A 16755-nucleotide genomic window follows, 5' to 3' on the forward strand; every position below is an offset into this window, starting at 1 on the left:
ATACACACATATCAATTTGTATATACATACATATATATCTATATCTATCTATCTATATATTCATCAGTATATACACACACACACACACACATAGTGATGGATACATGCATACACACACACACATATATAAACACACACACACATGCAGACACACACAGACGCACACACGCACAGATATACACATTTATCTTATATATACCTATATCTTTATCTATAAATATATCTACAAATGTACACACACACACACACACGCACACACACACACAAACACGCACGCACACACGCATGTATATTATACATATGTGATATACATATCACATATATCATACATATATGTATATATTATACAAATGTGATATACATATCACATATGTCATACATATATGTATATATTATACATATGTATATATTATACATATGCATATATTATACACATCATACATATTATATACATATATACGATATACATATACATATTATACTTATCATATATACTATATACATATATATTATATACATATATATATATATCATACATATCACTTGTATATTATATATCATATATATATGATATATATATATATCATATATATATATCATATATATATATCATATATATATATATTATATATCATGTATCAAATATATTACACACACACACACACACACACACACACATGTATATATATATATACATACATGTACATGACATATATACATTACATATACACATTACATATATTATACAGACCACATACATACTCGTTCATGTAGGCGTTTGTTTGACCGTTACTGTATTTGTTTATTTCACAGTTTATGTACTTATGTATTTTCTGAGCTGAATGGTAGTTAAGCCACCCTCACTGTTATTGCATAAAACATCGAAGGATTTTGCTTTTCTTCAAGAGTAAAGAAAAAACAGGGATAGACATATGCACTTTATTTGTCAATGCTAGTAGTGGTTCTGCTGAAGCTGGTGTGCAGGTACAAGTGTGCGTCCATGATCAGCAGGAACAAATATGAGCTGATCTCCCAGCGCGAGGCTGACGTCCAGTCCCTTGAGCAGAGGCACAGGAAGCGGGATCGGCAGAACGAAGCCCAAAGTCCCAGACACGAGGAAGGCCATTAGGAGGAAGACTGCAAGAAACTTCATTGTGATCTTTTGGCTGCAAAGAAATCGAATGATGAGGCAGGTGTCTGGCGTGTTTTATACCTATGGCATATCTTGGGGGACTGGGATTTGAGAGACGAACCAGGGAAGGTAGATGGCTTGGGAAAGATCTTGGGGAACGTGATATGATTGCATCATTAAATTTACAATAATTTGTCTCATATATGCATATGATATATACATGATATATTACATATATCATATGTACACATGGTATATACATTATGTATCATATATATTAGATCTATCATATATAATACATAACATATATATACATATGATATATACACATATCAGATATACATATGATATATACATTATATATCATACATTAATCAGGAATATTTTATGTATCGTATATATGTATTATATATATTAAATATAATCATATACAGCATGTATATGATATATAATATATATCATATGTATCATATATATCATATATATATATCATATATATCATATATATATGTATCATATATATCATATATATCATATATATATCATATATATCATATATGTGTATCATATATATCATATATATGTATCATATATATCATATATGTGTATCATATATATCATATATGTGTATCATATATATCATATATGTGTATCATATATATCATATATGTGTATCATATATATCATATATGTGTATCATATATATCATATATGTGTATCATATATATCATATATGTGTATCATATATATCATATATATGTATCATATATATGTATCATATATATCATATATATGTATCATATATATCATATATATGTATCATATATATCATATATATGTATCATATATATCATATATATGTATCATATATATCATATATATGTATCATATATATCATATATATGTATCATATATATCATATATATGTATCATATATATCATATATATGTATCATATATATCATATATATGTATCATATATATCATATATATGTATCATATATATCATATATATGTATCATATATATCATATATATCATATATATGTATCATATATATCATATATATGTATCATATATATCATATATATGTATCATATATATCATATATATGTATCATATATATCATATATATGTATCATGTATGTCATATATATGTATCATGTATGTCATATATATTTATCATATATATGTATCATATATATGTATAATATATATCATATATATGTAGCATATATATTTATCATATATATCATATATATGCATCATATATCATATATGTATCATATATCATATATATGTATCATATATCATATATATGCATCATATACATATGTATCATATATATCATATATATGTATCATATATATCATCTATATGTATCATATATATCATATATATGTGTCATATATGTCATATATATGTATCATATATATCATATATATGATACATATATATCATATACATGTATCATATATAATATATATATGTATCATATATATCATATATGTTTATCATATGTATCACATATATGTATCATATATATATATATGTATCATATATATCATTCATATGTATGAAATATATATCACATATAGTATATGTATGTATAATATATATGTATGATATTTATGCATCATATATATCATATATAGGTATCATATATATGCATCACATATATATCATAAATATATATCATATATATCACATATATGTATCATATATATCATATATGTATCATATATATCATATGTACGTATCATATATAGGTATCATATATATAACATATATATCATATATAGGTATCATATATATAACATATATATCATATATATCACATATATGTTTCATATACATCATATATATGTATCATATATATTACATATATGTATCATATATATGCATCATATATATCACATGTATGTATCATATATGTATATATCATATATGTAAATATTATACACATAAATTGTATATCAAATATATTATGTATTGTATACATTACATATACATCAAATATATTGATCATATTTACAATTTATCATATATGTATCATAAATATCATATATCATAAATATCATATCATGAATCATAAACATCATATATATATATATATATATATATATATAAATCATATATATATATATATATATATATATATATATATATATATATATAAATCAAATATATCATACACATCAAATATGTTATATGCATGACATATATCATACACATCAAATATGTTATATGCATGACATATATTATATGGATCACATATATTATATACATGATGTATATCATATACATTACATATATTTTATGCATTTACATTACATATATTTTATGCATTTACATTACATATATTTTATGCATTTACATTACATATATTTTATGCATTTACATTACATATATTAAACATTTCATATATTACATACATCACATATATTAAATTCATCATACAAATTACATGTATATTTTTATATTTTCTCGCTTACGAATATAATTATTACAAATTAAATATGAACAATGTGTAACAACAGTTTAATGACTTGCTCATTTCTTTGTTTCCTTGCTCGTTCATACGTTTGTTCACTTTCTTTTCCATTATTCGCTTATTTGACCGTTCATACATTTGTTTATTTACTGTGCTGAATGGTCGTTCGACCACCCTAACTGTATATTCATTTTTATTGCCTAAATTAAATAAATTTACCCGTTCCTTCATGTATCTATTTAATGTTTATTTGCTTTTCTGCTAGAGTAAAGAAAAAACAGGGATAGACATAAGCACTTTATTTATCAATGCTAGTAATGGTGCTGCTGAAGCTGGTGTGCAGGTACAAGTGTGCGTCCATGATCAGCAGGAACAAATATCGGCTGATCTCCCAGCGCGAGGCTGACGTCCAGTCCCTTGAGCAGAGGCACAGGAAGCGGGATCGGCAGAACGAAGCCCAAAGTCCCAGACACGAGGAAGGCCATTAGGAGGAAGACTGCAAGAAACTTCATTGTGATCTTTTGGCTGCAAAGAAATCGAATGATGAGGCAGGTGTCTTGCGTGTTTTATACCTATGGCATATCTTGGGGACTGGGATTTGAGGGACGAACCAGGGAAGGTAGATGGCTTGGGAAAGATCTTGGGGAACGTGATATGATGGCATCATTGAATTTACAATAATTTGTTCTGTGTATGCATATGATATATACATGATATATTACATATATCATATGTACACATGGTATATACATTATACATCATATATATTAGATATATATATTATACAACATGTATATACATATACATATGATATATACATGATATATTACATATATCAGATATACACATGATATATTACATATATCTGATATACACATGATATATACATTATATATATTATATTGGATATATCATATATATTAGATATATCATATATATTAGATATATCACATATATTAGGTATATCATATATATTAGATATATCATATATATTAGATATATCATATATATTAGATATATCATATATATTAGATATATCATATATATTAGATATATCACATATATTAGGTATATCATATATATTAGATATATCATATATATTAGATATATCATATATATTAGATATATCATATATATTAGATATATCATATATATTAGATATATTATATAAGATATATCATATATATTAGATATATCATATATATTAGATATATCATATAAGATATATCATATATATTAGATATATCATATATATTAGATATATCATATATATTAGATATATCATATATATTAGATATATCATATATATTAGATATATCATATATATTAGATATATCATATATATTAGATACATCATATATAATAGATATATCATATATATTAGATATATCACATATATTAGGTATATCATATATATTAGATATATCATATATATTAGATATATCATATATATTAGATATATCATATATATTAGATATATCATATATGTTAGATATATCATATATATTAGATATATCATATATATTAGATATATCATATATATTAGATATATCATATATATTAGATATATCATATATATTAGATATATCATATATATTAGATATATCATATATATTAGATATATCATATATATTAGATATATCATATATATTAGATATATCATATATATTAGATATATCATATATATTAGATATATCATATATATTGGATATATCATATATATTAGATATATCATATATATTAGATATATCATATATATTATATATCATATATATCAGATATATCATATATATTAGATATATCATATATATTAGATATATCATATATATTAGATATATCATATATATTAGATATATCATATATATTAGATATATCATATATATTAGATATATCATATATATTAGATATATCGTATATATTAGATATATCATATATATTAGATATATCATATATATTAGATATATCATATATATTAGATATATCATATATATTAGATATATCACATATATTAGGTATATCATATATATTAGATATATCATATATATTAGATATATCATATATATTAGATATATCATATATATTAGATATATCATATATATTAGATATATCATATATATTAGATATATCATATATATTAGATATATCATATATATTAGATATATCATATATATTAGATATATCATATATATTAGATATATCATATATATTAGATATATCATATATATTAGATATATCATATATATTAGATATATCATATAAGATATATCATATATATTAGATATATCATATATTAGATATATCATATATATTAGATATATCATATATATTAGATATATATATTAGATATATCGTATATATTAGATATATCATATATATTAGGTATATCATATATATTAGATATATCATATATATTAGATATATTATATATATTAGATATATCATATATATTAGATATATCATATATATTAGATATATTATATATATTAGATATATCATATAAGATATATTATATATATTAGATATATCACATATATAAGATATATCATATATATTAGATATATCATATATATTAGATATATCATATATATTAGATATATCATATATATTAGATATATCATATATATTAGATATATCATATAAGATATATCATATAAGATATATCATATATATTAGATATATCATATATATTAGATATATCATATATATTAGATATATCATATATATTAGATATATCATATATATCAGATATATCATATATATTAGATATATCATATATATTAGATATGTCATATATATTAGATATATCATATATATTAGATATATCATATATATTAGATATATCATATATATTAGATATATCATATATATTAGATATATCATATATATTAGATATATCATATATATTAGATATATCATATATATTAGATATATCATATATATTAGATATATCATATATATTAGATATATCATATATATTAGATATATCATATATATTAGATATATCATATATATTAGATATATCATATATATTAGATATATCATATATATTAGATATATCATATATATTAGATATATCATATATATTAGATATATCATATATATTAGATATATCATCGATATATGTATCGTATAAATGTATTATATTTATTATGTATAACATATATCATATAAAGCATATATATCATATATAACATAAATATCATCTATAACATATACATCATATATATTGTATATAATATATGTATCATACATATAAATATTATACATATATATTGTATATCAAATATATGATATATTGTATACATTGTATATACATCAAATATATTATTTATCATAAATACTATCATATATATTATATATTATAAATATCATATATACAATATATATATATATATATATATATTTATATATAAATCAAATATATCATAAACATGCAAATACATCATATATATCAAATATATTATTTATCATAAATACTATCATATATATTATATATCATAAATATCATATATACAATATATATATATATATATATATATATATATATATATATATATATAAATCAAATATATCATAAACATGCAAATATATCATATACATCAAGTATATCATATACATCAAATATATCATATACATCAAATATATCATATACATCAAATATATCATATACGTCAAATATATCATATACATCAAATATATCATATACATCAAATATATCATATACGTCAAATATATCATATACATCAAATATATCATATACATCAAATATATCATATACATCAAATATATCATATACATCAAATATATCATATACGTCAAATATATCATATGCATGACATATATGATATGCATGACATATATGATATGCATGACATATATGATATGCATGACATATATGATATGCATGACATATATCATATACATCACGTATAACATATACATTGCATATGTTTTATGCATCACATATATAATTTTTATTACATATATTACATATATATATTACATACATCATCACATATATCAAATTCATCGCAACAGGAACAACGAAGGGAAGGGCAAGAAAACACACCAGTATGCCGAAGGCCTTTTCGCTTTTGCTTCGTCATGTATATGCCCTGACGAAGCAATAGCAAAAAGGCCTTCGGCATTCATCATACAAATTACATGTATATATTTGTATATTTTCTCGTTCATGAATATAATTATTACAAAATTGATTATGAACAATGTGTCACAACAGTATAATGACTTGCTCATTTCTTTGTTTCCTCGCTCGTTCATACATTTGTTCACTTTCTCGTCCATGTATTCGCTTATTTGACCGTTCATACATTTGTTTATTTACTGAGCTGAATGGTCGTTCGACCACCCTAACTGTTCATTCATTTTTATTGCGTAAAATAAATTTATTTACTCATTCCTTCATGTATTTGTTTATTTACTTTTCTGCTAGAGTAAAGAAAAACAGGGATAGACATATGCACTTTATTTGTCAATGCTAGTAGTGGTGCTGCTGAAGCTGGTGTGCAGGTACAAGTGTGCGTCCATGATCAGCAGGAACAAATATCGGCTGATCTCCCAGCGCGAGGCTGACGTCCAGTCCCTTGAGCAGAGGCACAGGAAGCGGGATCGGCAGAACGAAGCCCAAAGTCCCAGACACGAGGAAGGCCATTAGGAGGAAGACTGCAAGAAACTTCATTGTAATCTTTTGGCTGCAAAGAAATCGAATGATGAGGCAGGTGTCTTGCGTGTTTTATACCTATGGCATATCTTGGGGACTGGGATTTGAGGGACGAACCAGGGAAGGTAGATGGTTTGGGAAAGATCTTGGGGAACGTGATATGATTGCATCATTGAATTTACAATAATTTGTTTTATATATGCATATGATAAATACATGATATATTACATATATCATGTGTACACATGGTATATACATTATATATCATATATATCATATAACATATCATATATATCATATAACATATCATATATATCATATAACATATCATATATATCATATAACATATCATATATATCATATAACATATCATATATATCATATAACATATCATATATATCATATAACATATCATATATATCATATAACATATCATATATATCATATAACATATCATATATATCATATAACATATCATATATATCATATAACATATCATATATATCATATAACATATATATATCATATAACATATATATATATTATATAACATATATATATCATAACATATCATATATATATATCATAACATATCATATATATATATATCATAACATATCATATATATCATATAACATATATCATATATATTATATTTAATATATTTTATATGCATCACATACAATATATGCATCACGTATATCATATACATTACATATATTACATACATCATCACATATATTACACTCACCATACGAATTATATGTATATAATTGTATATTTTCTCGTTCATGAATTGAATTATTACAAATCAATTATGAACAATGTGCCCAATCGTTTAATGACTTTTGTTTACTTGCTGAGCTGAATGGTCGTTAGACCACCCTAATTGTTCATTCATTTTTATTGCATAAATTAAATTTATTTAATAGTTCCTTCATGTATTTGTTTACTTGTTTATTTGTTTTTCTGCCAAAGTAAAAAAAAAAAAAAAAAAAAAAAAAACAGGAATAGACATATGCATTTCATTTATCAATGCTAGTAGTGGTGCTGCTGAAACTGGGGTGCAGGTACAAGTGTGTGTCCATGATCAGGAGGAACAAATATGGGCTGATCTCCCAGCGCGAGGCTGACGTCCAGTCCCTTGAGCAGAGGCACAGGAAGCGGGATCGGCAGAACGAAGCCCAAAGTCCTAGACACGAGGAAGGCCATTAGGAGGAAGACTACAAGAAACTTCATTGTGGTCTTTTGGCTGCAAAGAAATCGAATGACGAGGCACTTCAGTTTAGTTAGATTTGCGAAGTCATACTTCGGGCAGGCCTTTTCTCTGGAGTGGCCCGGCCTGTGTCAACTATTTCTAGTTAACTCATGTGTTTTCTTTGAACTATATGCTCATCGTGTTGGCTGAATTGCGAGCAAGCGATCCAGCTGCCTCGGAGTAAGCATGTGGCAAACCCTTTTTACCAGCCCGGCGGCTGTGGTGGGCGGTCCCTGTATTAAAAATTGTGTTCACAATTATGTAATATAACAGGGTGGCATTAGACTCGCCGCATTGTTTGTGGCTCATAGCCTGAAGCATCTGAGTGCCACTTGGCAGCGAGCGAATTTGTGATATTTTCTCTATGTGCTCCCCGGAGGACCGCACATGCTGCAGCCTTTGGTACTTTGGCTTAGTCTCCTTCGGCTGTTTAACGATCATGGAGGATGGGGGTATACCCCTGCTCTTTTCGGCTCGTTTGTCAGCAAGCTCATTCCCCTGAATGCCAATGTGGGTTGGGATCCAGTTAATGATGATTCTTCTACCCTGACTGAAAATTCTTTGGGCTATGTTTAGTACTTTTCTGTTGGAGTAAAGAAAAACAAGGATAGGCATATGCATTTTATTTATCAATGCTAGTAGTGGTGCTGCTTAAACTGGTGTGCAGGTACAAGTGTGCGTCCATGATCAGCAGGAATAAATATCGCCTGATCTCCCAGCGCGAGACTGACGTCCAGTCATATATCTGATATATTAGATATATAGATATTATATGTATCGTGTATATGTATTATATTTATCATATATAACATATATATCATATATATTATAGTATACATTATATATACATCAAATATATTATTTATCCTATATACTATTTATCATATATATTGTATATGATAAATATATCAAATATCATATATCATAAATATGTATATATCGTATAAATATATGTAAATCAAATATATCATATACATCATACATGACATATATCATATGCATGACATATTATATACATCACGTATATCATATGCATCACATATATCATATACATCACATATATCATATACATCACATTTACACATATATAATTACATACTTCATCACATATATTACATTCATCATACAAATTACGTGTACGTATTTGTATATTTTCTCGTTCATGAATATAATTACTACAAATTGATTATGAACATAACAGTTTAATGACTTGCTCATTTCTTTGTTTCCTTGCTCGTTCATACATTTGTTCACTTACTCGTTCATGTATTCGCTTATTTGACCGTTCATACATTTGTTTGTTTACTGAGCTGAATGGTCGTTAGACCACCCTAACTGTTCATTCATTTTATTGCATAAGTGAAATTTATTTAATCGTCTCTTCATGTATTTGTTTATTTACTTTTCTGCTAGAGTAAAGAAAAAACATGGGTATGCACTTTATTTATTAATGCTAGTAGTGGTGTGCAGGTACAAGTGTGCGTCCATGATCAGCAGGAACAAATATCGACTGATCTCCCAGCGTGAGGCTGACGTCCAGTCCCTTGAGCAGAGGCACAGGAAGCGGGATCGGCAGAACGAAGCCCAAAATCGAAGACACGAGGAAGGCCTTTAGGAGGAAGACTGCAAGAAACCATTGTGATCTTTTGGCTGCAAAGAAATCGAATGATGTGGCATAAGGATAAGTCATATGCGAAGCTGAGCCTCGCCCGGGCTATGGGGGAGCCCGGCCTGTGCCGACTAATGTCGACTCGATCACCGTGTGTCAGCAAGTGCTGACACGACAGAGCTTAGTCCTTACCCACCGTGGTGCCCAGCCACAGCAGTAACCTCCGGGCGACAATTGCAACTTCTCGCGCCTGGGCGGGGCGCGAACCGCCGACCCCTCGGATGAGAGGCCGACACGTTACCACTGTACTAGCCTGGAGTCTATGATGTGGCAGGTGTCTTGCGTGTTTTATACCTATGGCATATCTTGGGGACTGGGATTTGAGGGACGAACCAGGGAAGGTAGATGGTTTGGGAAAGATCTTGGGGAACGTGATATGATGGCATCATTGGATTTACAATAATTTGTTTCAAATATGAATATGATATATACATGATATATTACATATATCATATGTACACATGGTATATATATATATATATATATATATATATATATTAGATATATATATATATTATACAACACATATATATACATATACATATGATATATACATGATATATTACATATATCATATATGCATTTGATATATACATGATATGTTACATATATCAGATATACACATGATATATACATTATATATCATATATATTAGATATATCATAGATATTATATGTATAGTATATATGTATTATATCTATTATATGCAACATATATCATATACAACATATATATTATATAACATATATATCATATATATCACATATATTATATATAATACATGTATCATATATATATCATACATATAAATATTATACATATATATTGTATATCAAATATATTATATATTGTATACATTATATATACATCATATTATTTGTCATATATACTATTTATCATATATATTATATATCATAAATATCATAGATACATCATATATATATATATTTATATATATATATAAATCAAATATATCATATACATCAAATATATTATATATATGGCATCATATGTATGACATGTATCATATGCATCACATATATTATATACATCACCTATACAATATACATTACATATATTTTATCATATACAGCATATATGTATCATATACATCATATATGTATCATATACATCATATATGTATCATATACATCATATATGTATCATATATCACATATATGTATCATATACATCATATATGTATCATATACATCATATATGTATCATATACATCATATATGTATCATATACATCATATATGTATCATATACATCATATATGTATCATATACATCATATATGTATCATATACATCATGTGGGTATCATATACATCATATATGTATCATATACATCATATATGTATCATATACTTCATATATGTATCATATACATCATATATGTATCATATACATCATATAAGTATCATATACATCATATATGTATCATATACGTCATATATGTATCATATACATCATATATGTATCATATACATCATGTAGGTATCATATACATCATGTAGGTATCATATACATCATGTAGGTATCATATACATCACATATGTATCATATACGTCATATATGTATCATATACATCATATATGTATCATATACATCATGTAGGTATCATTTACATCATGTAGGTATCATATACATCACATATGTATCATATACATAATATATGTACCATATACATCATATATGTATCATATACATCACTTAGGTATCATATGCATCACGTAGGTATCATATACGCCATATATGTATCATATACATAATATATGTATCATATACAACATGTAGGTATCATATACATCACGTAGGTATCATATACATCATATATGTATCATATACATCATATATTTATCATATACATCATGTAGGTGTCATATACATCACGTAAGTATCATATAAATCATATATGTAACATATACACCATATATGTATCATATACATCATATAGGTATCATATACATCACGTAGGTATCATATACATCATATATGTATGAAATACATCATATATGTATCATATACATCATGTAGGTATCATATACATCACGTAGGTATCATATACATCATATATGTATGAAATACATCGTATATGTATCATATACATCATGTAGGTATCATATACATCACGTAGGTATCATAAACATCACTTATGTATCATATACATCATATATGTATCATATACATCATATATGTATCATATGCATCATATATGTATCATAAACATCATATATGTATCATATACATCAAATATGTATCATATACATCATGTAGGTATCATATACATAATAAATGTATCATATACATCATATATGTATCATATAAATCATATATTCATCATATACATCATATATGTATCATATACATCAAATATGTATCATATATATTACATATGTATCATATATCACATATGTATTATATATTTCATATATGTATCATATATATCATATATGTATCATATATATCTTATATGTATCATATACATCAAATATGTATCATATATATTACATATGTATCATATATCACATATGTATTATATATATCATATATGTATCATATATATCATATATTTATCACATATATCATATATATGCATCATATATATCATATATATGTATCACATATATCATATATATCACATATATCATATATATGCATCATATATATCATATATATATCATATATAATATATATATGTATCATAAATATCATATATATGTATCATATATATCATATATATGTATCATATATATATAATATATGTATCATATACATCATATATATGTATCATACATACCATATATATGTATCATATATATTATATATATGTATCATATACATCATATAAATGTATCATATATGTGTATCATATATATCATATATGTGTATCATATATATCATATATGTGTATCATATATATCATATATGTGTATCATATATATCATATATGTGTATCATATATATCATATATGTGTATCATATATATCATATATGTGTATCATATATATCATATATATGTATCATATATATCATATATATTTATCATATATATCATATATATGTATCATATATATGTATCATATATATCATATATATGTATTATATATATCATATATTTATCATATATATATATCATATATATCATACATATGTATCATATATATCATATATGCATCATATATATCATATATATATGTATCATATACATCATGTATCATATATATCATATATATGTATCATATATATATCAAATACATGTATCATATATATGTATCATATATATCATATATATGTATCATATATATCATATATATGTATCGTATATATCATATATATGTATTGTATATATCATATATATATGTATCATATATATGCATCATATATATCATATATATGTATCATATATATCATATATATGTATCATATATATCGTATATATGTATCATATATATCATATATATGTATCATATATATCATATATATGTATCATATATATCATATATATGTATCATATGTATCATATATATGTATCATATATATCATATATATGTATCATATATATCAAATATATGTATCATATATATCATATATATGTATCATATATATCATATATATGTATCATATATATCATATATATGTATCATATATATCATATATATGTATCATATATATCATATATATGTATCATATATATCATATATATGTATCATATATATCATATATATGTATCATATATATCATATATATGTATCATATATATCATATATATGTATCATATATATCATATATATGTATCATATATATGTATCATATATATCATATATATGTATCATATATATCATATATATGTATCATATATATCATATATATGTATCATATATATCATATATATGTATCATATATATCATATATATGTATCATATATATCATATATATGTATCATATATATCATATATATGTATCATATATATCATATATATGTATCATATATATCATATATATGTATCATATATATCATATATATGTATCATATATATCATATATATGTATCATATATATCATATATATCATATATATGTATCATATATATCATATATATGTATCATATATATCATATATATGTATCATATATATCATATATATGTATCATATATATCATATATATGTATCATGTATGTCATATATATGTATCATGTATGTCATATATATTTATCATATATATGTATCATATATATGTATAATATATATCATATATATGTAGCATATATATTTATCATATATATCATATATATGCATCATATATCATATATGTATCATATATCATATATATGTATCATATATCATATATATGCATCATATACATATGTATCATATATATCATATATATGTATCATATATATCATCTATATGTATCATATATATCATATATATGTGTCATATATGTCATATATATGTATCATATATATCATATATATGATACATATATATCATATACATGTATCATATATAATATATATATGTATCATATATATCATATATGTTTATCATATGTATCACATATATGTATCATATATATATATATGTATCATATATATCATTCATATGTATGAAATATATATCACATATAGTATATGTATGTATAATATATATGTATGATATTTATGCATCATATATATCATATATAGGTATCATATATATGCATCACATATATATCATAAATATATATCATATATATCACATATATGTATCATATATATCATATATGTATCATATATATCATATGTATGTATCATATATGTCATATATGTATCATATATATCAAATGTATGTATCATATATATATGTATCATATATATCACATAGATGTATCATATACATCATATATATGTATCATATATATCACATGTGTATCATATATATGTATCAAATATATGTATCATGTATATGTATCGTATATATCACATATATGCATGATATATGTATATATCATATTTGTAAATATTATACACATATATTGTTTATCAAATATATTATGTATTGTATACATGACATATACATCAAATATATTAATCAATTAATTTATCATATATATATATCATAAATATCATATATCATAAATATCATATCATAAATCATAAACATTATATATATATATATATTCATATATATATATATATATATATATATATATATATATATATCATACATATGGAAATCATATATGTAAATATATATATATATATATTTATATATGTATATATATACATATATATATATATATATATATATATATATATATATATATATATATATATATATATATATATATCATATACATCAAATATACCATACCCATCAAATATGTTATATGCATGACATATATCATACACATCAAATATGTTATATGCATGACATATATTATATGGATCACATATATTATATACATGATGTATATCATATACATTACATATATTTTATCCATTTACATTACATATATTTTATGCATTTACATTACAT

This window comes from Penaeus vannamei, chromosome 19 (assembly GCF_042767895.1).
Source record: "Penaeus vannamei isolate JL-2024 chromosome 19, ASM4276789v1, whole genome shotgun sequence".
In the NCBI taxonomy this organism is placed as follows: domain Eukaryota; kingdom Metazoa; phylum Arthropoda; class Malacostraca; order Decapoda; family Penaeidae; genus Penaeus; species Penaeus vannamei.